The sequence below is a fragment of the Medicago sativa genome, chromosome 7, assembly GCF_051527215.1.
Source record: "Medicago sativa cultivar Bolivia chromosome 7, Bolivia_mono, whole genome shotgun sequence".
NCBI classification, from domain to species: Eukaryota; Viridiplantae; Streptophyta; class Magnoliopsida; order Fabales; family Fabaceae; genus Medicago; species Medicago sativa.
The window spans coordinates 56253256-56279367 of record NC_140755.1 but is presented as its reverse complement, the minus strand read 5'-3'; the positions used below and the strand labels follow the sequence as shown (position 1 = coordinate 56279367).

At 35.8% G+C, this 26112-nt stretch overlaps 1 long non-coding RNA gene across 1 annotated transcript; it reads left to right on the top strand.

Annotated features, from left to right (window-relative positions):
• Positions 1-6381: 6381 nt before the first annotated feature.
• LOC146906942 (uncharacterized) lies at positions 6382-8281 on the top strand. The gene is made up of 2 exons (XR_015020023.1): positions 6382-6489; positions 8099-8281. It is a non-coding gene; the product is annotated as an uncharacterized LOC146906942 (long non-coding RNA).
• Positions 8282-26112: the final 17831 nt, after the last annotated feature.

The following is a 26112-nucleotide window of genomic DNA, read 5'->3' as shown; positions in this document are numbered from 1 at the left end:
AGCGGTTTTAGATGGTGGAAAGAAACGGGCAAGGAATGCTTGCCTCATCTGATCCCATGAAGTAATGGAACCGACTTCGAGGGAATGGAACCAAGCGCTAGCTCTATCCCTTAAGGAAAAGGGAAAGAGATGAAGTCTTACGGCTTCTTGGTTCTCCTTCATGGTTCCATTAATTCGTAGGAAAACAGAAATGTGAAGATTGGGATCCTCAGTGGGGGATCCCGAGAATTGGTTTTGCTGCACCAAGTTAAGTAGGGCAGGCTTAATTTCAAAATTGTCATCCTCAACCGTTGGGTACACAATAACAGCTTGTGGCTCAGCCGTAGACGGCGTTGCATACTCTTTGAGAGTGCGATTGGCCATGGCGGTGTTATTTTGTGCCGCTCTCCTTCTTCTATGCAAATACCTTTCGATCTCGTTGATTATTACAACTCGATTTTTGGTTTTTCGCATAAAAAATTGAGAACCCAAGAAGTTAATGATAACAGAAAAATAAAAAGTTAAAAATAAAAAGAAAAGAGAAAGAAGAGAGAATTCTAATCACTAAGAAAAAGCTAATTAAATTAGTTAACTCCCCGGCAACGGCGCCAAAAACTTGATAGGGCCAAACCGCAAGTGCACGGCCTATCGAAGTAATAGTAGTAAGTAGAGTTATCGTTCCGCTAGGGAGTTGGTCAATCTAATTAACTTTTAGAAAATGATTAGAGGAGAAAGAAATAAGAAGTTGGAGAGTGCAGTTTTTGAAAGTAAATAACAATAATATTAAAAAGCCTCGGGATCATTGGTTCATCATAATAACGAATCTTTTCACAAGCAAGCCTTAAACTTATAATTATACGTTAATCTTAATTACTAAGGACAAGTTTCTCTTTAGCATATCACAGCTCCTCTCGAAGTTAGTGAGTGTATCCCTCCAACAACCACACCTATTCTCATGGGTGATTGCCTTTGGGACCCTTGAAGATCGAAACTTTATGTGTCCCAAGGTTTGCTAGACTATTCTCATGTTTCGCAAACCTTGTCTAAATTCACTTGATCGGATATCAAAGCTCCGCGTTCGCTTTATGAATTGATATCTGTGATGATGGATTAACCATTATCAAACCCTCCGCGTTCGCTTCCACAGTTTGATAATAATTAATTCATGTTAAAACGGTGAATTTAGATTAGGAATTAAGGTAACAAATAATTAGGGTTTAAGGCTTGGCTTGATCCGGATTACGTCATTAGACTTATCCAACGATCCCAAGACAAAGAATTCTACTCACTCATGTTCATCGTAGACATGGGGGAAGAAGAGAGAATGCGATAAAAGTAAATTGCAAAGAAGAAAGTAAATAAAGTAAAGAACTTTTATTGAAATAAAGACTTGAAATATTCAAAGTAAAGGTGAATGTTTATGGTGGAGAGCTACTCTATTTATAGCTTTACAATCGACTTAGAAACTAAGCAACTAAAAGGGTAAAACAGTAAAGCTGCAACAGGGTAACTTGGGCCCGAAGAAAAAGCAGCAAAAGGGGCTTCTGGAGGTGGCACGGCCGTGCCACATGTTGGCCCGTGCCAAGCTTCTGACTTGGTGGGAACATATTTTTGTTCCGTATCTTCGTATTTTCGCACTGTATTTGCTCCAGTCCTCTTTCTTTTGCTCCAAGACACCTTCCACCATATATTCGTTCCTAAAATAAAATAAAAGACAATTTAAAGTAAAATATTCTAAAAGGAAATAAAATGCAATATAATTAAATCAAATCTTATTTAAAACTAAACTAAATAAAGCATTAAAATATACTAATCTATGACTCATCAATGACTCTCATGTAAACAGAACTGATGAAGCGAATGATGTTGGAACATCAGACTCTAAGAATGATGAGCCAGGCATTGAAAATGAAACAGGTCAGAACAATCAGAATACTGATACAGAAGCTGATGACCCTCAAACCAACAAAGGACCATCCATTAGGATTCAGAAAGATCATCCAAAAGATCTGATCATTGGAAATCCGAATCAAGGCATTACAACCAGGTCTAGAGAAGTAATATCCAACTCTTGCTTTGTGTCAAAAATGGAACGCAAAAATATTAAAGAAGCACTGACTGATGAATTTTGGATCAATGCTATGCAAGAAGAGTTGACTCAGTTTAGAAGGAATGAAGTATGGGAGTTAGTTCCAAGATCTGAAGATGCAAATGTGATTGGAACTAAGTGGATTTTCAAGAACAAATCAGATGAAAAGAGGGTGGTAACTAGAAAGAAAGCAAGGCTAGTTGCTCAGAGGTATACCAAAATCGAAGGAGTAGATTTTGATGAAACCTTTGCTCCAGTTGCACGTCTTAAATCAATCAGATTATTACAGGGTATTGCTTGCATGCTAAAGTTCAAGCTGTATCAAATGGATGTAAAGAGAGCATTTCTTAATGGGTATCTAAACGAAGAAGTATTGTTGAACAACCCAAGGGATTCATTGATGCTACCTTTCCAGAACATGTGTATAAACTAAAAAGGGCTCTATATGGATTGAAGCAAGCACCTTGGGCATGGTACGAAATACTAACACAATTTCTTGTCAAGAATGGATGTAGAAAAGGAGGAATTGACAAAACTTTGTTTTTCAAAAATGAAGATAACAAGACAATGATAGCCCAAATATATGTTGATTACATTGTGTTTTGAGGGATGTCAAATCAGATGGTTCAACATTTCGTCAAACAAAAGCAATCTGAATTTGAAATGAGTATGGTTGGAGAACTAACATACTTTCTTGGCCTATAAGTGAAACAAATGGAAGATACCATCTTTATTTCTCAGAGCAATTATGTTAAAAGCATTGTGAAGAAGTTTGGTCTAGAAGGAGCCAGCCACAAAAGAACCCCTGCAGCTACTCACCTGAAGCTAACCAAGGATGAGCAGGGAGAAAGTGTGGATTAAAGTCTCTACAGAAGTATGATAGGAAGCCTACTGTATCTTACTGCTAGTAGACATGACATCACCTTTGTTGTAGGATTATGTGCCAGATATCAAGCTGAACCTAAAATGAGTCATCTCACTCAAGTGAAAAGAATCCTAAAGTATGTAGGTGGCACTAGCGAGTATGGGATGATGTATTCATATAGTTCAGATGCTAGACTTGTAGGATACTGTGATGCAGATTGGGCAAGTAGTGCAGATGACAGGAAAAGCACCTCTGGGGGATGTTTCTTTCATGGAAACAACCTTATCTCCTGATGTAGTAAATCCGCAAGTGCACGGTTTACCGAAGTAGTAATAAAAGAGTATCGTTCCGACAGGGAGTTATGAATTTAATTAACCTTTAACAATGATTAGAAGAGAGTTCAAGTTGAAAAATTTGGATTTTTAATGGTTTAAAATAATAATAAAAAGCGCCTTGGGATTATTTGTTCATCTTGGTGACAAACCCTTCACAAACAAATCCCTAAACCTAGAACTTTATGTTGGACATACTTTCTAAAGACAAGTTTCTCTTAAGCCTATCACATCTCCTTTCGGTTTCAATGAGTGTGTTCCTCTAGCAACCACGCCTATTCTCATGGTTGATTGCTATTAGAATCCTTGAAGAACAAAACTTTATTGTCTCAAGGTTTGCTAGACTATTTTCATGTTTTGCAATCCTTGTCTAATTTCACTTGTTCCAATATCAAAACTTCTTCTTTCGATGCTTCACTTTGATATTTGTGATGATGAATTAACAAGTACTAAACCTCCACTGTCGCATTATGAGTTTATTAATTGTTAATTCATTATAAAAAAGGTGAAATTAGATTAGAAAGTAAATTTACATAAAATTAGGGTTCGAGGCTTGGTTTGATTAGGATTATGTCATTCGACTCATCCAACAATCCCAAGACAGGAAGAGTTTACTCACTTATGTTCATTGTAGACATAGAAGAGAAGAAGAAGAAGAAGAAGAAGAACATAAAATAAAATAAAGGTGAGCTTTTATTCAAAGAAACAATTGTCACTTATTATTTCAGAGAACAAAAGATGATTATACAAGCTTGATGTCTGCTCTATTTATAGTCTAATATAGACTTAAGCCCTAAGAAATAAATCACTAAAGTGTTGCACAAGAAACCACGGGCTTTAGGTCAAAAATAAACTAATAGGCAGCTTGTCCGGGAAGCAGAAAACAGCAAAAGGGACTATGGGTGTTGGCACGAGCATGTGGCTGGTGGCATGGGCGTGCCAAGCTTCTGACTTGGGGGCTTCATATTTTGCATTTCATCTTCGTATTTTCTGCCCGAATCAACTCCAAATCTCCTTTCTTTTGCTCAATGACTCAATTTTTAGAATATTCGTTTCTGAAATTAAATAACTTGCAATTGAAGTAAAATAATTATAAATTGAAGAAAAAGAAACCGCAATTCTGACTTGAGAAAAATGAAATGCGGGGGTGCAAGTAGTAGCATGAGGGGTGCAATAAATAAAAATAGACTGGGCTTAAAAGGGCAAAGGGGACGCATGGGCCTGCAGATCGAATCTAGGCCATTTGATCAAAATCATATGGCCTTGATCTGATCATGGAGGGAAGCAACACAGGCCTATTGATCCAGATCAGAGGATCCTGGGGGCGTGGGTAACGCAACCCTCACGCACTGGAATGAGACGGCCTATAAATAGGCTAAATCTCTTTTTCCTCTCATTTCTTTCCTCTTTTCTCTCTCCTCACTTCCTCTTCTCTCAAACTCTCTCTGTTCTCTCTCCTCTTACCTTTCTTCTTCGACGAGTTTCAACGGCGGCCGGAGGGTTTCCGGCGCGGTGGACGGCCACCCTAGGTGGCGCCACCGCCGGAAACCTATTTATTTATTTATTTATTTATTATTTTTCGTTTTTTCGATTTACTCTTCCTCCTTCCTCTTTTCTACATTCTTTTTCTTTCTTTCTTTCCTTTTCTATGAATAACCTAAAAACCTAAAAAACCAGATCTAAGAAAGTTGAAGCTATACCTTTGGATCTGTTGGGATTTGTGTTACGGCTTACTTGTTTGGTTATGGATTTTATTCACGGTTTTGGATATGTGGCTCAAGGTTCGGATTCAAACCTTTTCTATGTTGTGGGTTTTGAAGGTTGTTATTGGGTTTTTGGTCGATTGGTTTGGGATGTTGTGATTGCGCGAACTGTTGTTGGTTATGTTGTGAGATTGTTGTGTTGTGGCTATGTTTGTGTGGGTTTGAGTGGTTGGATTATGGTATTAAGGTTTGGATTGGCTGTTGTGTATTGTGACTTGAATCGTGTTTGGTAGAATGGATTGTTTTATGATTTGTAAATTTTGCAGGTTGTCTTTGTGTGTTGTGTTTGGCTCTGTTTCGATTTATCCCCTTCTTTGTGATTATTTCCAACTTTTAAAACCTTCTTAATTGACAGAAATGGTGTAGCACCCTAAAAATAATAGTATATTCTTATTAGTTACTATTTACTAAATCACCTTAATTTAAAATAATAGTTTATGAGTGTGTTAGTGGGATAGAAGCAAATAAGGTTATTATGGTCTATGGAGAAAAAAATAAAGAGTAATGGCAAAGCTGTCATTTTACAATCATAAGTCTCTATATTTAAGACCAAGTCAACAATTAGGGAGAAAACTTCTCAAAGGGTGTGTTTGGTAAAAATAAGCTATAAGCTAGCTGATAGCTGATAGCTGAAAAGCTAGCTTATAGCTGATGGCTGATAGCTGGTAGCTTATAGCTGAAAAGTTAACTTATTAAAATTAAAAGTGTTTGGTAAAATTAGCTGCTGAAGTGACTGATAAATATAAAAGGACATGTTTGTTTAATTTTTTTATAACTCATATATAATTTTTATTACTTAATGTTTTTCTTTTTAAATATTTAAATTTGTTTCAAATTATTTTAATCTCTAAAATGATAAATATATTTATGAATTTAATTGACATTTTTTATTTAACAAAACTTTTTTTATAAATTTTATTTAACTAAACTTGCTTCACTATTTATGGTAAATTTTATATATAATTATTTATTATATGAATTAAGAGTAAGGTAAAAAAAAATTGAACAAGAAAAATTAAAAAGCCATATATACTATTGCTGAATGCTAAAACGTGATCAGTTTTTTTTTTTGTTTTGTTTTTTTAAGAGGAACGTGAGCGGTTATATTAGAAAGTGGTTAGTTTTTTTAATTAACAACAACAAAATAAAATAAATAAAAGGTTAAAATTGGAAGAAAATGTAAAAAGCTAAAAGCTATAAGCTCAAAAACTACTTGAATTAGCTTTTCAAAAAACGCTATAAGCTAATGAAAAAAACTTTTTACCAAACACATCACATTCCATCAAAATAAGCTTTTAAGATAGCCAACAAACTATAAGCTAGCTTTTTTGTGTTACCAAACACAACCAAAACCTCCCCACTTTCTACTTCAAACAGAACCAAAAACCCTCCTCCTTGACTCCCAATAACAACAAGAACGGTTCCAACAATTCTTGCATCATCACTGACCCTCTTAATCAGGTGAGTTCTGACTAAGTATTTATTTATGAGAATTAGAAATTAGAAACATACATGTTTAATTGTATTAATTAGTCATCTGGCCTATGGGTAGAACTAGTTGTCACCGGAAACTCTGACGGTGATTCTTGTCGCAAATGAATCCTTAACTGGTATATGTACATGACTAATTAAGTAATTTATATGTGGAATCATTTTAGTGATTTCCAAACCATAGACATAATCACACCTAATTAGATTGTGTGTGCTTGGATTGGGATTAACACCGGAACATGAATCTCTGTTCATATGCAGGAGTGTTACGGTTATATGCAGATTAGCTAGTAGTAAGATTCTAGCTCAAAGATATTGATTTTGATGAAGTTTCTGAATAGAGCATTCTGATTACTAATATGATAAGGTTCCTTGTTTTAATTTAATTCCTTTATATTATACAATCGTATAAACTAGTTATGAAAATATAGAATGTGGTTTTGGACTTTTGTGGATTTTACAACTAGTGGATTATAGGTGTTAGTGTTACGGCTAGGCATGGTTCATATACATATATAACTTATGTTTAGTTCTGCATCATCGCATATATATATATATATATATATATATATATATATATATATATATATATAGGGTTATGTTACAAGACACCCTTTGGTGGTGTCTTTTATCAAGCAACACCTTAAGGTGTGATTTTCACTTTTTAGTTATAACTTTGCTAAAAGACACCTTCATAAAAGTAAGTTGGTGTCTTTTCGCAAAAGCTCATAGAGTAACTTGATAAAAGGCACCTTCACAAAAGATGTCTTCTATCATAACCCATATATATATATATATATATATATATATATATATATATATATATATATATATATATATATATATATATATATATATATATATATATATAGGGTTTTGCTAGAAGCCACCCATGAAGGTGTCTTTTAGCAAGCCACACCTCAATGTGTGATTTCCACTTTTTAGTTATAACTTTGTTAAAAGACACCTTCATAAAAGGTGTCTTCTAGCAAAACCCATATATATATATATAATGGTTATACATATGAACTAAGTGTTGGATTTCAACCATTATAGCCTACTGTCATATATATAACTACTTATAAATTAATAAAGGATACTAGTTCCTAGTTTATGTTACTAAGTAAATCAAGGGTAATAATTAAAAGACACAAATTGTGGGGTAGAAGGGTATTCCCAAAACACATGGGATATCCTAAGGATGTTCGGTAAGGGCAGGTAAATGGGGCAGCCATTTACGACTTATTAGTCTACCTTACCGGTTGGCAACCACCTGAGTACACTCACGCTCGGGTGGACTTTTGCAATACACACAGATAAGTAAATGATGGGAATACCTTAATGAAAAGGGTTGTGTTGATGATCAAGTTCTCTAGTAGAGATAAACTTTGTTATTCATACTCTTATGAATACATATGAATGATGATGAGATTATAGTATCTAGATATAATCAAATAGTTTGTAAGAATTTTATATGCAAGAGCTTAATAATTATTGCCAATGAGGCGAGGTACAGGTATGGATTATTTATGAACTCACTGAGATGTATTCTCATTCCAATTAGTTTGCATGTTTACAGATAAGTGAACTGATAAAGCCAAGGCGAAGGAGACTTGAGGAGTTGTTCGACGTGGCAGCCTTTCTCTTTGTTTCGTTTACTTTTATTCGTTAATAATTTGAAGTACGTGACTTGGTACTCCTTTGGATACTTCATGTAATAAGTACTATGTTTATTTGAGTTTTAAACCTTGAGTTTCAACCAGTTACTAGTACCTTAGCAAACATTTCTATATTATTTTCTAGTTAATAATATGGAGTGTCACAGATGGAAACCAGAATAAAGGACCTTGATGGGAGATTGAATGTGTTTAATGATGAAGGACGTGTTTGGTTGAAATGGAAAGAAAACTAGGACCCTGAAATTTGGCTTCAAACAATTTTTTAAGACCCCTGGACTCATGTTTTGACACTTTTGGTCTTATTAAAAAGAATATTTAAAAGGAAAAAATAAAATAACTAAAATAAAAACAAAAATTAAAATTAAAAACTAATAAAAGATGGAAATTAATAAATTAAAAAACTAAAGATAAAAAAATAAATAAAACTAAAAAAGAGGGCCCGAAACCGGAACAAAATTGAGGTATTTTAAAATACTTTTCTGTCGAAATTTCCTTTGAAAAGTCAGAAGAATGTTTCGGGTCAGAGGGTGTATGAATGTAGGATCTTAGGTCAAAAATTGGGGTATGACAGAGAGTTTATTTCTCTCTGTGGAGTTTATTTCTCTTGACAAATATTACGTGAGGCTGGGTTTTATCTCTAATCCACTGCTGCAAATGCCTCTGATGTGTTGGATGATGTCTCAACATGGCCATATGTGCATTATTTTTAAAGTTACTCTTTTTAAATAATGTTGAAGTTCCACTGCTGCCTTCTTGAATACTCATGTTTAAGAAAAAGAAGGTATGACCAAATAATCTCTCACTCCTTATGTTCTTAAAGATTTATAATGCAAAGGCTGTTTTAGCCAAAATTTGCCAAAGGGGGAGATTGTTAGGTTTTAGACATATGTTGGCTGCATTTTGTGAAAACTTTAGTTCAAGCAAGATGTCAGACACAATGTCTTAAATATGTTGGTACGACATCATAGCATGACTTGATCCGCTTACTTGGGAATTCAATTTTAATGTGAAGATTTTCATATATTCTCTGAAGATTACTATCATCTGAAGAGTTGACCAAGGACCGAAGATTCTATAAGCAGAGGAAGGCGGTTTATGCTTAACTCAATCCTTAAGAATGTTGTTGCAACATTTAAGGAAACATTTGATCTACTTGTGCTGAAATATCGAGATTTCAGCTGACCTTTAGCCTAGACTTGCTCATCACGCCTATTCTGCATTCAGGCTATATAAACAAAGACTGAAGACCTAAAAAGTCACTGAAGCCGCAATTTAGAAAAGAGTCATCTAGGGTTTTAGTCTGTCTTTATTATTTGTGAGCGACTCTCTTATGACTTTGATATTAGAGTTGTACTTTGTAATTGAGTTGTAATACTCTGAATCTCTCTAAGCTTTTAAGCACAAGAAGATTCATGTTCTAGGAGAGTGTCTCCATTATCTGTTAGGAATTACAAGGACGACCGCTGGTCTGTGACTAAGAGGAAGTGAGTGGGCTCTCATATTCAGGACTAGTTAGAGTCTTAGGTAGAAATACACGGGTAGTGATTAAGTGAGAAGTTAGTAGGCCGGTGAACGCTTTTATGTATGCTTCGAATTGATACTATGAAATTCTGGCAGGCTAGCTTCCTGATGTTGTATGCAATGTTCCAACACTGAGACACAGGTGGTATGTTGAGTTTAATGTTTCAACATCGAGCTAACGATAAACATATAGAACAAGGAAAATATAATTGACAGAAATGTAAATGGCACAGGTTATATTTTAACCCAGTTTGGTGAAAAACACACCTACTCTGGGGGTTACCAAGCCAGGAAGGAAATCCACTAGTGTGGTCCTAGTTCTAAGTTCTCAGCAAACTCCAAGTTTACAACTTATCACGTAAACACTACTCGTACCGACTTCAGCCTAGGAACTCCTAGACCTGAGATCCCATCTCACATCCACTCAATCACACACCTTGTGATTACACAAAAACAATCAATATGATGAAGACACCTTCAGACACAAACTCACTCCGTACTTCAAAGCTTGAGAGTAGTTTACAATATTACAACTCAATAAACACAGTCCTAAACTTGCATCAAGGAGACACAAGAAAGGCTCACATTTAACAAAGATTCAAAACCCTAAAAATACTCCTTTATCAATCGATCGTTTTGATCCAATGCAACTTGACTACATGTCCTGCTCAGTGCATCAAGATGATACAAAGAGAGGCTCACAAATAAAGCACAAGTCTTAACATTGAAACCCTAAAAGACTCAATTCAATACTATTGAATTGGTGAATAAAACTAGGGTCTGAGTCTTTCTTATATAGCCATTCAGCAACATGGGCTTTTTCGTCACTGGCTAAAAAATCAGCAGACCAAATCATATATTCAGTCTCCACAATATTCTAGAAGCAAATATATTATTTCATTAAATGTCACAACAACATTCTAAAAGACTAAGCTAAGTATAAACCGCCTTTCCTTACTTCTAGAAACAAGCTTCTTGGGCGGCAATCCAAGTGAATCAAATCTTCAGAGAATATTCAGGAATCTTCATGTTTAAAATAAACCTCCAAGTAAGCGGAATCAAGGCACGAAATCAGGGCACACTGAAGTCGTACCCACATGTTGAAACATTGGGTCCAACATCTTGCTTGTATATTTGTTTTAGCAATAATGAGGCCGACATATAGTGGATTTCCTTCCTAGCTTGGTAGCCCCCAGATGTAGGTGAAGTTGCACCGAACTAGGTCAACAAATAACTTGTGTTATTTTCTTATGTCTGCTATCTATATTTGTTATCCATTACTTCTTGTAGCGAGATGCTCTGACACCAGACGTGACATATGACTTGTCATAACATCACATCATCCATTATAACTGTGTGCTAGAATTTCAACAACAACCCTAGATTTTGGCGTTTCGAGCCTTTTGGGTCGTTCTCGGACATCCCTAAGTGTTCCTTTTGATGTGTTTGACTACTGTTTTACTTTATAATCATGGGATAACCTCTTTTACTCGGATTGAAATTGATTTTGTGAATCAAATTAAAAACTTTTAGAAAAATGTTCAAGAGCACGAATTTTCCGAAACTCGTTTTTCTCAAAGAAAAAGGGTAGGGTTAAGGTTGTTTACTGTAATAGTAATTTTTAAAAATGATTGTGCTTGAGCTTTAACTTGGTCTTGTTTTGAAAATGGAATTCTTTTGAAAAATGATAAAATGAGACGAAATTAGGTAAATTTTGGAATTAATCGAAATTGTTCTATGATACGTATATGTATATGTTACTGCACTCATATGTGAATTGTGTATGTAATTAGTTGAGGCATTTGAACTTGGTTACTTGATTTTGGTGAAATAATCAGAAAATGCTAGTTTTTATAAACATAGACGAACTTTGTCAAATTAATACTTTATGGTCGGATAACTTGTAAAAGATTTTGAGTTCATGTTAGTATGATAGAATGTGAATGAATTGACGATGATTGGGTGTTAAATGTGATAAATGTCATAGTATGGATAGTTGCCCATCTTTCGTGAAAGGTGACTTGAAACTTGTTGTTTTCCTTAAGGTGATTGTGATCGATGATAATTCGATGATGATTTTCATGTTGGTGATTTATTGTTGGTGATGAATTCTTACATGCAAATTGGTGATGATTTTAGTGGTGACTGCATGTATGAAAAACATTGGTGTTTATGTTGGTGATTCATTGTATCAATGTATGCATTGTTAAGTCATGTGTTCATGCATTCATAAGTGTCTAGAGGTGATGTTTAGAATACTTTGTATTCATGAGGCGATGTTTATGATGCATTTGTATCTTGAGGTGACAACCTTGACGATGATCGGTACCACATGCATATAGAGTCGTGTCTAGGCGCACTGCATAACTTGACAGGTGTCATACTTGCTTATGTGCTTGGTGAATAATTGCTTTGGTGAAACATTGGTGGAATGTATACTTGGTGAATTGTATACTTGATGAATTGTATACTTGGTGAAAATTGGTGAATATGTGAGAATGTGAAAATGTACTTGCGTATTATTATATTTGTATGCTTGATGGTTATTATTGTTGTTGAGTTGCTTAATGTAACGCCCGTCGTAATTATTTAATTATTTGATGAGTTTTAACATATATTTATATGATTTATATATGTGTGATTTATATGATTTAAGAATTTAAGTAGTTTACATGATTTATAGATAAATTATGTGATTTTCAAGATTGATGTGAAGTATATGATTTTGTGAAGTTATAATGTTGGTGTGACTTATTTTATTATTAAATAAAATAAGATATGAAAAATAAAATAAAAATATTAGAAGTTGGGCTGTGATGTGAAAGGAGTAAGTTTAAAGGTGAGTAAAGTAATAAGGGGAAATAAATATAACAACGTAAGTTAGAAACGTTTTTACGTGAAACGCTTTTGGAGAAAAAGGGAGAGAAGCCAGAAAAGAGGAGAACTAGAGGGAGAGCTGCGATTTCATCATAACCAGGTAAGGGTGAGACTACCTTTCAATATTATTAAGGGTATGATTCTGAAAAAAGGATTTAGCATGATTAGGTTGAGTTTTGTGATGATTGAGAATTAGGGTTGAAAACCGATTTTTGTTGATTGAACCATGAAAAGATGTTAGATTGATGCAAAACTGGTATACAGACCTTAGATATTCCATAGGGTGATAATTAGATGTTAATTGGATGATAGAACAAAGAGATTAGGTGAAATTTTGGAAAAGCATGTTTTTGGCCGTACTGACATTTATCGCTTGCAACTGCGAGCAGTACCACTCGCCATTGCGAGCTAGTCCAGACACTCGCCATTGCGAGCAAAGCCTCTCGCCACTGCGAGCAAACCCATTACTCGCCATTGCGAGCAAATCACCCGCCATTGCGAGTTAAGCTGTTAGTTGCCCAAATTGTTTTCCATGCGATCATTTCGCACGTGTAGTCATGAGTTGATCTTAGAATAAGAATGAGGGTTGTTTAGGATACTTTCAGATATTCCAGAAGTCTGTTTAGATGACTGAGATTATTAGTAATGATGTATGAGTGATATTATGATGTTTTATGATATTTACATTGATGTAGTTCATTCCTCAAATGAAGCTAATGCATTCAAGCACTATTTTAAGCCGTATCTTGCTGTTGTTCAATGTTATTGACCATTTAAATGTCGTGAAGCTGCATGAGTCGTCTAAGTTGTAAAGGTTTAAGGAGTTGTCCATATTAATGGAATTGTAAGAGAGGTTATGATGTTGTCTAAGTTGTAGGAAGATTGAGTCCATTGCATACTCATTAAAGATGGGGGATTGAGGCCCAACAACTTAATGCTCAAACTACGTTGGGGGCTTGAGGCCCGGCAGCTTTATGCTCACTTGTTGAAGAGCCTATTTACGCTCATATTATGTTGGGGGCTTGATGCCCCGAATGGTACCACATGCATTTGCATATCAAGAGGTTTACGATGATATAAGTTGTTAAGAGTTGCATTTGTCAAGTTGTGTCGCATTGTCGAGTTAAGTGTCAAGTTGAACATGATGTCTGATGATGATTTTAAAAGATGATGTTGATTATGATTTACTGATGCTATTTGATTATGAATTGATATTATGCTAAGTGATAAATGTTGATAATGTTTTATGTTGTTAAAAATGCATTTTGACGAATTATATGTTTAATTTATTGACTGTGAAATCTCACCCCTTCTGCTTGAAAATGTTGCCCTTCGTATGGGTAACTTGCAGGTAATAAAGACTAGAGGCGTTCGTGAGTGGACTCCTCACTTTGTGTCTAGGTGCTCTGATACGTAACGGGATGGGGCTTGCTTTTACTACTATTCCTTATGGTTTTTTATGAACTTTTATGAATAATTATTGAACTAAGACTTATGAGATTCTGATGAGGCTTGCGTGTAACACCCTATTTCTAATAAGCGGTAAAATGCGCAAATATACAAACATATTCTAGAAATAGATGATACGTCTTCGAATCAAACCACAAAAATACATGCATAAAGATCATGTTACACAACATAGCAGCGGAACATACATATAATTCATAAAACATCTCCAGATCTCAACAAAATACAATTGTATTCTCCAATTCTCAAATAACAAATAACATCTCAACTCCAAAATACATAGTCCAAAAATAAAAACCAACATGCAAGAACTACCCTAGATCAGAGCCCTAATCTAGACACTTGCATAAAAAGAGGAACTCCACTCCTCGGCATCAACAAGCAAACAAACTAAGCATCCTGCACTCCATCTACCCGTCCATACAGAAAGGTAGGTGGTAAACCACTGAGGGTTAGCATTACATCATCATAATCCATATAAGATTTAAATAAGAACATTGGAGATGAAAGAATATATTCAAGAATAACAATTCAAGCATGTATTCACAAGCATTCACAACCTTCATATAATTCATTACTATCATTCCAAACTCAACTCAACAAGTGTATCATACACATATCACAACTTCACCTTGTCAATCAACAATTAACAATTCAATCCGCAATTACAATTAGCAAAATCAACCATCAAACACATCTTAATGCAATTCAATCCAACAACAGTTTATGCAATGTCTCTAGACTCATCTAGATGCATGTGGTACCAAAACACCTCAAGGTCGTCACCTTCAATGCAACAAAAACATCGTAATCACCTCAATTAGATATAAAATCCACCACCATCAGTCATGTATGCATGAACATATGACTCAACTACAATGCATATGTTCACACAAACAATTCACCTCAACATCACCAATATTTGTATATATGAAAACAACAACAACAATTCACCACCTCTTAACATATATACAATCACCAACAACATTCATAATTCAAGCAACATATAGTTGTCACATATATACATACACCACCAATCATCTTCGCATAAGATATACACCAACAATAAGGATTTACAAGACAATTAGCTCATAAGGTCATATTCAACAAAGTTCGTCTCTCAAAGCCACAACATAAGATAATTAGAGGTTATGAACCAAAACCAATTCTACAAGCTCAATTGCCTATGCCATGTTCCCTCGCAAGTTACTTATACATGCAGTAGAGGTTACATAACATTTCATCGGCCACGTATGGAGAATTACCAAAAATTCCTAAGTTCGTCTCACTTGACCATTTTTCACAAAAATTCCCATTTTCAAAGAAAAACAAGTAGGTTCACTACATCACAGTTTAACCGCCTTAGCTGAACTCATAAAAATCAAGTTTCAAAGATTAAAACAATCCACAAGGATTGGGTCGACTTAGAACTAGTTATGAGGGATTTTTCGACAAAACTTTTCAAGAGTATTTTCCCCATAACTTGAAAACTAAGTATCATATTCAAGTCAAACTAACGCCTTTAGAAAGCTAAAAATATCATCTACAACTTTTATGTTTATACCAAAAACCAGTTCGCGACTGAAACGAGGGAAAAAGATGCGAGAATGCAAAACAGAGATTCTGTTCTGTACAACTCGCCACTGCGAGTAGGTCTACTCGCCATTGCGAGTTACCAGTCACTCGCCGTTGCGAGTATGCTTGCTCGCAGCTGCGAGTTATGACAGTCCAGTCTCGGGAAAAAGAGTCATTTTCACCCCAAAACCCCAATTTTGACTCCCCAATGCCCAAATTTGATTCCAAGGTTTATCCAAACATTTCTAAACATGAAAAGACACACAAATCCATATCAAATTTGTCCCAAAATATTCTCTTAACAAAAATCATCATTTGACCCAATTTTCATCAAACTTCAATCATTTTGACTACCCAAGGTTTCAATCATCAACCACATCATCTTTCAACAACAACAACAACAATTAATCATCATGAATTCATCAACAATTTATTACAACAACACCTCATATCATCATTTTTGGACAAAAATGCAAAGCATACATATAACCACAATTCAAGCATGTAATTTTCTCACCAACAACTCAATTAACATTCAAATTACATACTCAAACATTGCATCAAAACATGAACACGAATTTCCAATCAATTAAGTTCAATTCATCAATTTCATAAAATGGGTAAAAAGAAAAAGTTAGGAATTATGGTTGAAACCTAACCCTCTTACCTCTAGCACCAAGATTCTCTAACTCAAGCTTCAATTTAGCTCCTAGATGATGAATCCCTCTTGCCTCTAACCTTTGTTCTTGTTCTTCCCTCTAGCCTCTATCTCTTCTCTTCTCAAATGAAAAATGAAATGAAAATGTTTATAACCCTATCTCTTCACTAACATTAGTTTATAAAGGCTCACTTAATTGGGCTTATCTCACAAACCTTAATGGGCCTAACCCATTGCTATTTCAACCTCAAAAATGTTACTACTCACTTACCGGTAAAATATAACACTAACGGTCACTTAACGGTAAATAAAATAATTACTACACCCTCTAGTAACTTGGTAAAATAATAACTCTCACTAAACACTAAAAATAACTTTCTGTAAAATTACAAAATTACCCCTACTCTCAAAATGACCAAAATGCCCCTAAGTCCAAAATGACTAAAATACCCTTCTAACACCGAATTCTACGATTTCCAACCAAAAATACACACAGAGGCAATAATCACATAAGAGCACATATAGCACACATAAATAATAAATAAAATAAATCTAGCGAAAAATTGGGCTGTTACAACTCTCCCCCACTAAAAAGAATTTTCGCCCTTGAAAATTACCTGAAGGAAACAACTCCGGGTACGCAACCCTCATCCTACTCTCCGATTCCCAAGTGGCACTCTCACCAGTCGGTCCAACCCAAATCACTTTAACCAAAACGATCTCCTTGCCACGCAAACGCTTCACTTCACGATCCTCAATCCTAACTGGCCAAGTCTCAACAGTCAAATTATCTCTTACTTCCAAATCATCCACTTGGATCACATGAGACGCATCATACACATACTTCCTCAACTGAAACACATCATGAAGATTCGACAAAGATGACGGTAACGCAATCCGATACGCTACAACCCCAACCTTCTCAACAATCTCAAAGGGTCCAACAAAACGAGGAGTCAACTTCCGACACTTCAAAGCACGACCAACACCGGTTACAGGATTCACTCTCAGAAACACATGCTCACCAACCTGAAACTCAAGGTCCTTCCTCCTCTTGTCATGATAACTCTTCTGCCTACTCTGAGACGCTTTCATCTTCTCTTGGATCATCTTAACCTTTTTCGTAGTCTCTTGCACAACATCCGGTCCTAACAAAGCACTTTCACCTGACTCGTACCAACACAAAGGAGTCCTACACCTCCGACCATACAAGGCTTCAAACGGTGCCATTCCGATACTAGAATGAAAACTGTTGTTGTAAGTGAACTCAATCAACGGTAAACATTCAACCCAACTGACACATTGCTCCAACACACAAGCTCTCAACAAATCTTCCAAACTCTGAATAGTCCTCTCCGTCTGACCATCAGTCTGGGGTGATAAGCGGAACTCAACCTCAACTTAGTCCCCAAAGCATCTTGCAAACTTTCCCAAAACTTAGAAGTAAACCTCGATTCCCGATCCGACACAATACTAGAAGGAACACCATGCAATCTAACAATCTGCTCAATGTAGATTTCAGCCAACTTCGCCACAGACATACCGGTCTTAATAGGAACAAAATGTGCCGACTTCGTCAACCTATCAACAATCACCCAAATTGAATCAAAACCATTAACAGTCTTCGGCAACGCTCCCACAAAGTCCATTGATATACTATCCCACTTCCACTCTGGCACAAACAACGGTTGCATCAAACCTGACAGTCTCTGATGTTCAATCTTAGACTTCTGACAAACCAAACATGCATACACAAATCCCGCAATCTCTTTCTTCATTCCAGGCCACCAAAACAACTTCTTCAAATCCTGATACATCTTAGTCGCTCCTAGATGAATACTCAAACTACTTCTATGACCTTCTTCCAAAATCGTTCTCTTAAGCTCAATAACACTTGGCACACAAACACGATCATGAAACATCAAAACACCGTTCTCATCCAACTTGAAGTCTCCACCCTTACCTTGGATAACCAACACCACTCGATCTACAAGTTCCAAATCTTCCTTCTGCCCATTCTTAATCTCTTCCAAAATATTACTTGTCAGCTTCAACATTCCCAACCTCACACCATCTGACGTCAACTCACTAACCAAACTCAAATCTCTAAATTGCTCAATCAATTCCAACTCTTTAACCATCAAAGCAGACATATGCAACGACTTCCTACTCAAAGCATCAGCAACAACATTCGCCTTCCCAGGATGGTAACTCAACTGAAAGTCAAAATCCTTAAGATACTCTAACCATCTCCTCTGCCTCATATTCAACTCCTTCTGGTCGAACAAATACTTCAAACTCTTGTGATCACTGAACACCTCAAACTTAGAACCATACAGATAATGCCTCCAAATCTTCAATACATACACAACCGCTGCCAATTCCAAATCATGAGTCGGATAATTCTTCTCATGCACTTTCAACTGCCTCGAAGCATAAGCCATAACCTGACGATTCTGCATAAGCACACCACCAAGACCCATCTTAGAAGCATCACAATACACAACAAACGATTCCTTCGAATTCGGCAAAATCAACACTGGAGATGAAGTCAACCTCTTCTTCAACTCTTGGAAACTCTTCTCACACCTAACATCCCAAACATAAGCTTGTCCTTTCCGAGTCAACTGCGTCAATGGCAACGCCAACTTAGAGAATCCCTCAATGAACCTCCGATAATAACCTGCCAATCCAAGAAAACTTCTAACTTCAAAAATAGACTTAGGTGATTCCCACTGCAACACTACATCAACCTTCGACGGATCCACGACAATACCACCTTTAGAAATCACATGACCAAGGAAACTCACTTCCCGTAACCAAAACTCACACTTCGACAACTTAGAAAACAACTTCTTCTCTTTCACTACTCCCAACACAATCCTCAAATGCTCGGAATGCTCTTCTTCAGACTTCGAATACACCAAAATATCATCTATGAACACCACGACAAAACGGTCTAGAAAAGGATGAAATATTCTATTCATATATTCCATGAAAACACCTGGCGCATTAGATACTCCAAATGGCATCACAGAATACTCATAGTGTCCATACCTCGTTCTGAACGCAGTTTTGGATATTTCTTCCACCTTTACTCTAATCTGATGATATCCTGATCTCAAATCAATTTTGCTGAACACTTCCGCACCAACCAATTGATCCATCAAATCGTCAATCCTTGGGAGCGGGTACCGATTCTTGATTGTCACTTTGTTCAATTGCTGATAATCCACACACAACCTCATGCTTCCATCTTTCTTCTTAACCAACAACACAGGAGCACCCCACGGAGAAACACTCGGCCTAATAAACTGTTTCTCGAGCAACTCTTCCAACTGCTTCTTCAACTCACCCAACTCTGATGCAGACATTCGATACGGCGCAATCGAAATAGGACTCGTTCCCAGAACCAAATAAATTGCAAACTCAACTTCTCTCTCCGGCGGCAACTCGGTAATGTCGTCCGAAAAAACTTCTGGAAACTCTTGCACTACCGGCAAATCACCAACTCCTTTCTCACCACTTTCCTTCAAGGAAGAAAACATCATGAACGCACAAGCTTCACCATCCAAGGACCTCTTCACTTGCTCCGCGGTTAAGAACCTTCCACCTTCCTCAGCTACCGGCTTAGAAAACGTTATACTCTTGGTCAAACAATTAATGTTAACACCAAAAGTCAACATCCAATCCATACCGAAGATCACGTCCATATGCTTCAATGGAAGACACACAAGATCCAACTCAAAATCAACATTACCAAAACTAACAGGACACTTAGCACATACTAAAGAAGTAATCACATAACCACTAGCTGGGGTATCGATAACCATCCCACGAGACAACAGAGTCACAACCAAACCCCAACGCTCAACACAACTAACCGCGATAAAAGAATGAGTAGCACCAGTATCAATAATTGCAATCAAAGGAGTACTATTGATAAAACACATACCTCGGATGAGATTATCCGGATGCTCCACCTCTTCCGCATTCAATGCAAACACCTTCCCCGCCGCCTTCTTCGGCTTGGTACACTTAGTACTGATATGCCCCTTCTCACCACAATTGTAGCAAGTGATCTCCTTCTTGCACTCAAAAGCCTTGTGACCTGCTTCCCCACGCTTGTAGCATTTCTCACCACCCTTGCAATCATTATCAAAATGACCCAATGTACCACACTTAGAAACCATAGCATCCTCCGCATTGATGTACGGACAAAACCTCGAAAGCTCCTCAAACTTCGCCGCATACTCAGCCACCGAACGGTTCTCTTGCTTCAAGTTAAAGAATTCCACTTCCTTCTTAGTCCTCAAATCCTCAGGAAAGTACTTCCTCAAAAACTCAGTCTTGAACCTAGCCCAAGTCACAGCTCCACCAGCCTCAAGCCTCTCCTTAGCATTGGTCCACCAATACTCGGCCTCTTCAGCAAGCATATGAGTAGCCAACCTGACCTTCTGATCCTCACTAATCACCATAGCACGAAAGATCCTCACCATGGCTTGTATCCAACTCTGAGCTCCATCCGGGTCATACCTACCCTTGAACATCGGCGGACTGTTTCGCAAGAAACGATCCAACCTCCGCTCCTCCGCCTCACCAGGATCACGATGACCAACCGCCGCCTGCTCATTAACCTGAGCCAACACCTGAGCCATCAAAGTCAAAGCCTGAACAATTGCTCCATCATCTCTACCACCAGCCATCTCACTTCTTCATAAAACCAACCAACGGATAAGAACAACAGCACAACAACACAAGAACAAGTACCGAAGGTAACTCATTACCATTCACATACTAACATGGAGTATCAACAAACACTAGTCTACTAGTCTGGACAAGACTAACCAGGCTCTGATACCAACTTGTAACACCCTATTTCTAATAAGCGGTATAACGCGCGAATATACAAACATATTCTAGAAATAGATGCTACGTCTTCGAATCAAACCACAAAAATACATGCATAAAGATCATGTTACACAACATAGCAGCGGAACATACATATAATTCATAAAACATCTCCAGATCTCAACAAAATACAATGGTATTCTCCAATTCTCAAATAACAAATAACATCTCAACTCCAAAATACATAGTCCAAAAATAAAAACCAACATGCAAGAACTACCCTAGATCAGAGCCCTAATCTAGACACTTGCATAAAAAGAGGAACTCCACTCCTCGGCATCAACAAGCAAACAAACTAAGCATCCTGCACTCCATCTACCCGTCCATACAGAAAGGTAGGTGGTAAACCACTGAGGGTTAGCATTACATCATCATAATCCATATAAGATTTAAATAAGAACATTGGAGATGAAAGAATATATTCAAGAATAACAATTCAAGCATGTATTCACAAGCATTCACAACCTTCATATAGTTCATTACTATCATTCCAAGCTCAACTCAACAAGTGTATCATACACATATCACAACTTCACCTTGTCAATCAACAATTAACAATTCAATCTGCAATTACAATTAGCAAAATCAACCATCAAACACATCTTAATGCAATTCAATCCACCAACAGTTTATGCAATGTCTCTAGACTCATCTAGATGCATGTGGTACCAAAACACCTCAAGGTCGTCACCTTCGATGCAACAAAAACATCGTAATCACCTCAATTGGATATAAAATCCACCACCATCAGTCATGTATGCATGAACATACGACTCAACTACAATGCATATGTTCACACAAACAATTCACCTCAACATCACCAATATTTGTATATATGCAAACAACAACAACAATTCACCACCTCTTAACATATATACAATCACCAACAACATTCATAATTCAAGCAACATATAGTTGTCACATATATACATACACCACCAATCATCTTCGCATAAGATATACACCAACAATAAGGATTTACAAGACAATTAGCTCATAAGGTCATATTCAACAAAGTTCGTCTCTCAAAGCCACAACATAAGATAATTAGAGGTTATGAACCAAAACCAATTCTACAAGCTCAATTGCCTATGTCATGTACCCACACAAGTTACTTATACATGCAGTAGAGGTTACATAACATTTCATTGGCCACGTATGGAGAATTACCAAAAATTCCTAAGTTCGTCTCACTTGACCATTTTTCACAAAAATTCCCATTTTCAAAGAAAAACAAGTAGGTTCACTACATCACAGTTTAACCGCCTTAGCTAAACTCATAAAAATCAAGTTTCAAAGATTAAAACATTCAACAAGGATCGGGTCGACTTAGAACTAGTTATGAGGGATTTTTCGACAAAACTTTTCAAGAGTATTTTCCCCATAACTTGAAAACTAAGTATCATATTCAAGTCAAACCAACGCCTTTAGAAAGCTAAAAATATTATCTACAACTTTCATGTTTATACCAAAAACCAGTTCACGACTGAAACGAGGGAAAAAGATGCGAGAATGCAAAACAGAGATTATGTTTGTACAACTCGCCACTGCGAATAGGTCTACTCGCCATTGCGAGTTACCAGTCACTCGCCGTTGCGAGTAAGCTTGCTCGCAGCTGCGAGTTATGACAGTCCAGTCTCGGGAAAAAGAGCCATTTTCAGCCCAAAACCCCAATTTTGACTCCCCAATGCCCAAATTTGATTCCAAGGTTTATCCAAACATTTCTAAACATGAAAAGACACACAAATCCATATCAAATTTGTCCCAAAACATTCTCTTAACAAAAATCATCATTTGACCCATTTTTCATCAAACTTCCAAAACAACACAAGTTCATAGCAAACTTCACCATTTTGATTACCCAAGGTTTCAATCATCAACAACATCATCTCTCAATTCATCACAACAACACCTCATATCATCATTTTTGGACAAAAATGCAAAGCATACATATAACCACAATTTAAGCATGTAATTTCCTCACCAACAACTCAATTAACATTCAAATTACATACTCAAACATTGCATCAAAACATGAACACGAATTTGCCATCAATTAAGTTCAATTCATCAATTTCATAAAATGGGTAAAAAGAAAAAGTTAGGAATTATGGTTGAAACCTAACCCTCTTACCTCTAGCACCAAGATTCTCTAACCCAAGCTTCAATTTAGCTCCTAGATGATGAATCCCTCTTGCCTCTAACCCTTGTTCTTGTTCTTCCCTCTAGCCTCTATCTCTTCTCTTCTCAAATGAAAAATGAAATGAAAATGTTTGTAACCCTATCTCTTCACTAACATTAGTTTATAAAGGCTCACTTAATTGGGCTTATCTCACAAACCTTAATGGGCCTAACCCATTTCTATTTCAACCTCAAAAATGTTACTACTCACTTACCGGTAAAATATAACACTAACGGTCACTTAACGGTAAATAAAATAATTACTACACCCTCTAGTAACTTGGTAAAATAATAACTCTCACTAAACACTAAAAATAACTTTCTGCAAAATTACAAAATTACCCCTACTCTCAAAATGACCAAAATGCCCCTAAGTCCAAAATGACTGATATACCCTTCTAACACCGAATTCTACGATTTCCAACCAAAAATACACACAGAGGCAATAATCACATAAGAGCACATATAGCACACATAAATAATAAATAAATAAATCTAGCGAAAAATCGGGTTGTTACACTGCGTGCCAAGACTTTTATTATATTGAACTACTTTCCGCTGCAAAGTTTCAGATTTTATGATGTTGAATTTTGAAAGATAATTATTATTATCTATTTTATGATTTCAAGAAGTATGTGACATTCCGTTTATGAATTAAATACTCTGATTTATATGAAATTTTTATGTTGGGAAAATGGGGTGTTACACTTAATCATTTGAAATTAAATTATGCCATTTAATTTAACTTGATTATGTTTTGATTATGAAATGTGAACTAGCTCCCAGTGGTCATTTGGTTGACCACCTACCTTATTTGTATGGATGGGTAGACGGCGTGCAGGAGTAGTTTTGCTTTGCTTGGTGAGTTGCTGGAGGATAGCTTTGGAGCTACCTCGTCTTTTGTCTTCAGAGTCTTAGTGTGTCGGCTCTGATTAGTGTGTCTGTCTATTTGCATTCTATGACTATTTGATATTATATCACTCAGTTTGTTTATATGATATTTTGTATTTGGTGATGTAGTATGATTATGTGACATGGCTACTTGGAGATTTTTTATTTAGCTGTTGATGTGATGATATTATTATTCTGCTGTGATGTTTGAGAAAATTATTTATGCATGTTTTAACTTATAGAAGAAGTAGCATCTAAATCCTTCGCATGATTTGTATTATTTGCGTGATTTATCGCTTTAAGGGTTTAGGGTGTTACACACTACACTATCTTTAGAAAAATTTCCACCAAACATTGATGAAAACATACAAGAAACGGTTGAAGAAAATATGGTATGGTTGTATCTTATCAATATCACTTTCAAATGAATATAACTTAATGCTCAGAAATGTTTTTGGATATAAAAATATAATCAAGGTTTCACAAAATGAAAGTTTGAAAGTTTAAGTGAGAAAGTGATATTTGATCTTAGATTTATTGAATTTGAAAGTTGCTTTATGTTGTATTAATCTGAAATATATTTATAGAGGCTTTAGAAAATGTCCATGAAGCAAGGCAACCCTTAAAAGAGGCTCCACAATCAAAAGGAACGTGTTTGAAATCACACTGTTTCAGAAAATTGACATTAATCATGTGGTGATCGATTACACTAATGTGGTAATCGGTTACCATGTTCCTACACTTCAAAAATTTGAAATAAATACTTCGTAATCGGATACAATAGGTAGGTAATCAATTACATGATGTCCAAAATCAATCAATTTTTCAACATTTTTCAAAGCTTGCTTCATAAAGACTATTATATTTAACTTAGCAAATGATTTGTTATTAAGTTCAAATGAATTTCTGAGTATTCTAAGTTATATAGATGTTGAAAGTAATAAATCAAAGATAAAGACCTACTTATAATGATTCCCATTAATAATCTAAAAGTATTTATCTTCATCTTATCTTCATCTTGTGCCTCCATAGTTTTTCTTCTTTTGTGATGTCACTTTATTATACTCTAAACTCAGCCAAGTTTAAGAAGAAAATTTTCTTCATATGTAGTTATTTTAATGCTGGAATCAACATTTATATTTTAGAATTTGTAACTAGATATGCGTCGACAGAGTATAACAATGAGTATGGCTTGTTTCTTCTCATTTATTTCACAAGTCCACATGTCTTACCTTGCACCTTTCATGCACCATAAGCTTGTAAAATGATTGCTTTTTTCTTTTTTTAATTAAATGAAATGACACTAATGTCCATTTTACAATTGTCCCCAAGGAGGTTACTAGGATACCATATTAGCTAGAGCCTCAAGTTAAAACCTTATTGATTTTTGATTTTTCTAAAAACAAGAATAACGTGCAAAAGCAACATGTGATACATATTGACATTTCAACTATGTTGACACCTCAACCATATAACTTATCCTTTGAAGCACCCTAAAATTTATTGAAAAAGGTAGAAAAGAACAAATAAAAATAAATTTGTCTCACCAACACCTTCACAATTATTTTAGTAGATTTTTTTTCGTGACTTTGTTTTTCATATGTTCTAAAGGAGAACAAAGCATTTGATATTATTAGAAAAATTAAAATGAAAGAGAAATGTGAATGAAAGTGTTATAAAAATCATAAGTGTAAAAATTTATGACAAAAATATAAAATGATAGTCATAGAAGTAACATAAACTATTTTCCAACTTAACTATTCAAGATACTCTAAAGACCTAGAATTAAAGTTCATGGAGATATATCCAAAATTAATAAAGAAGAAGACAATA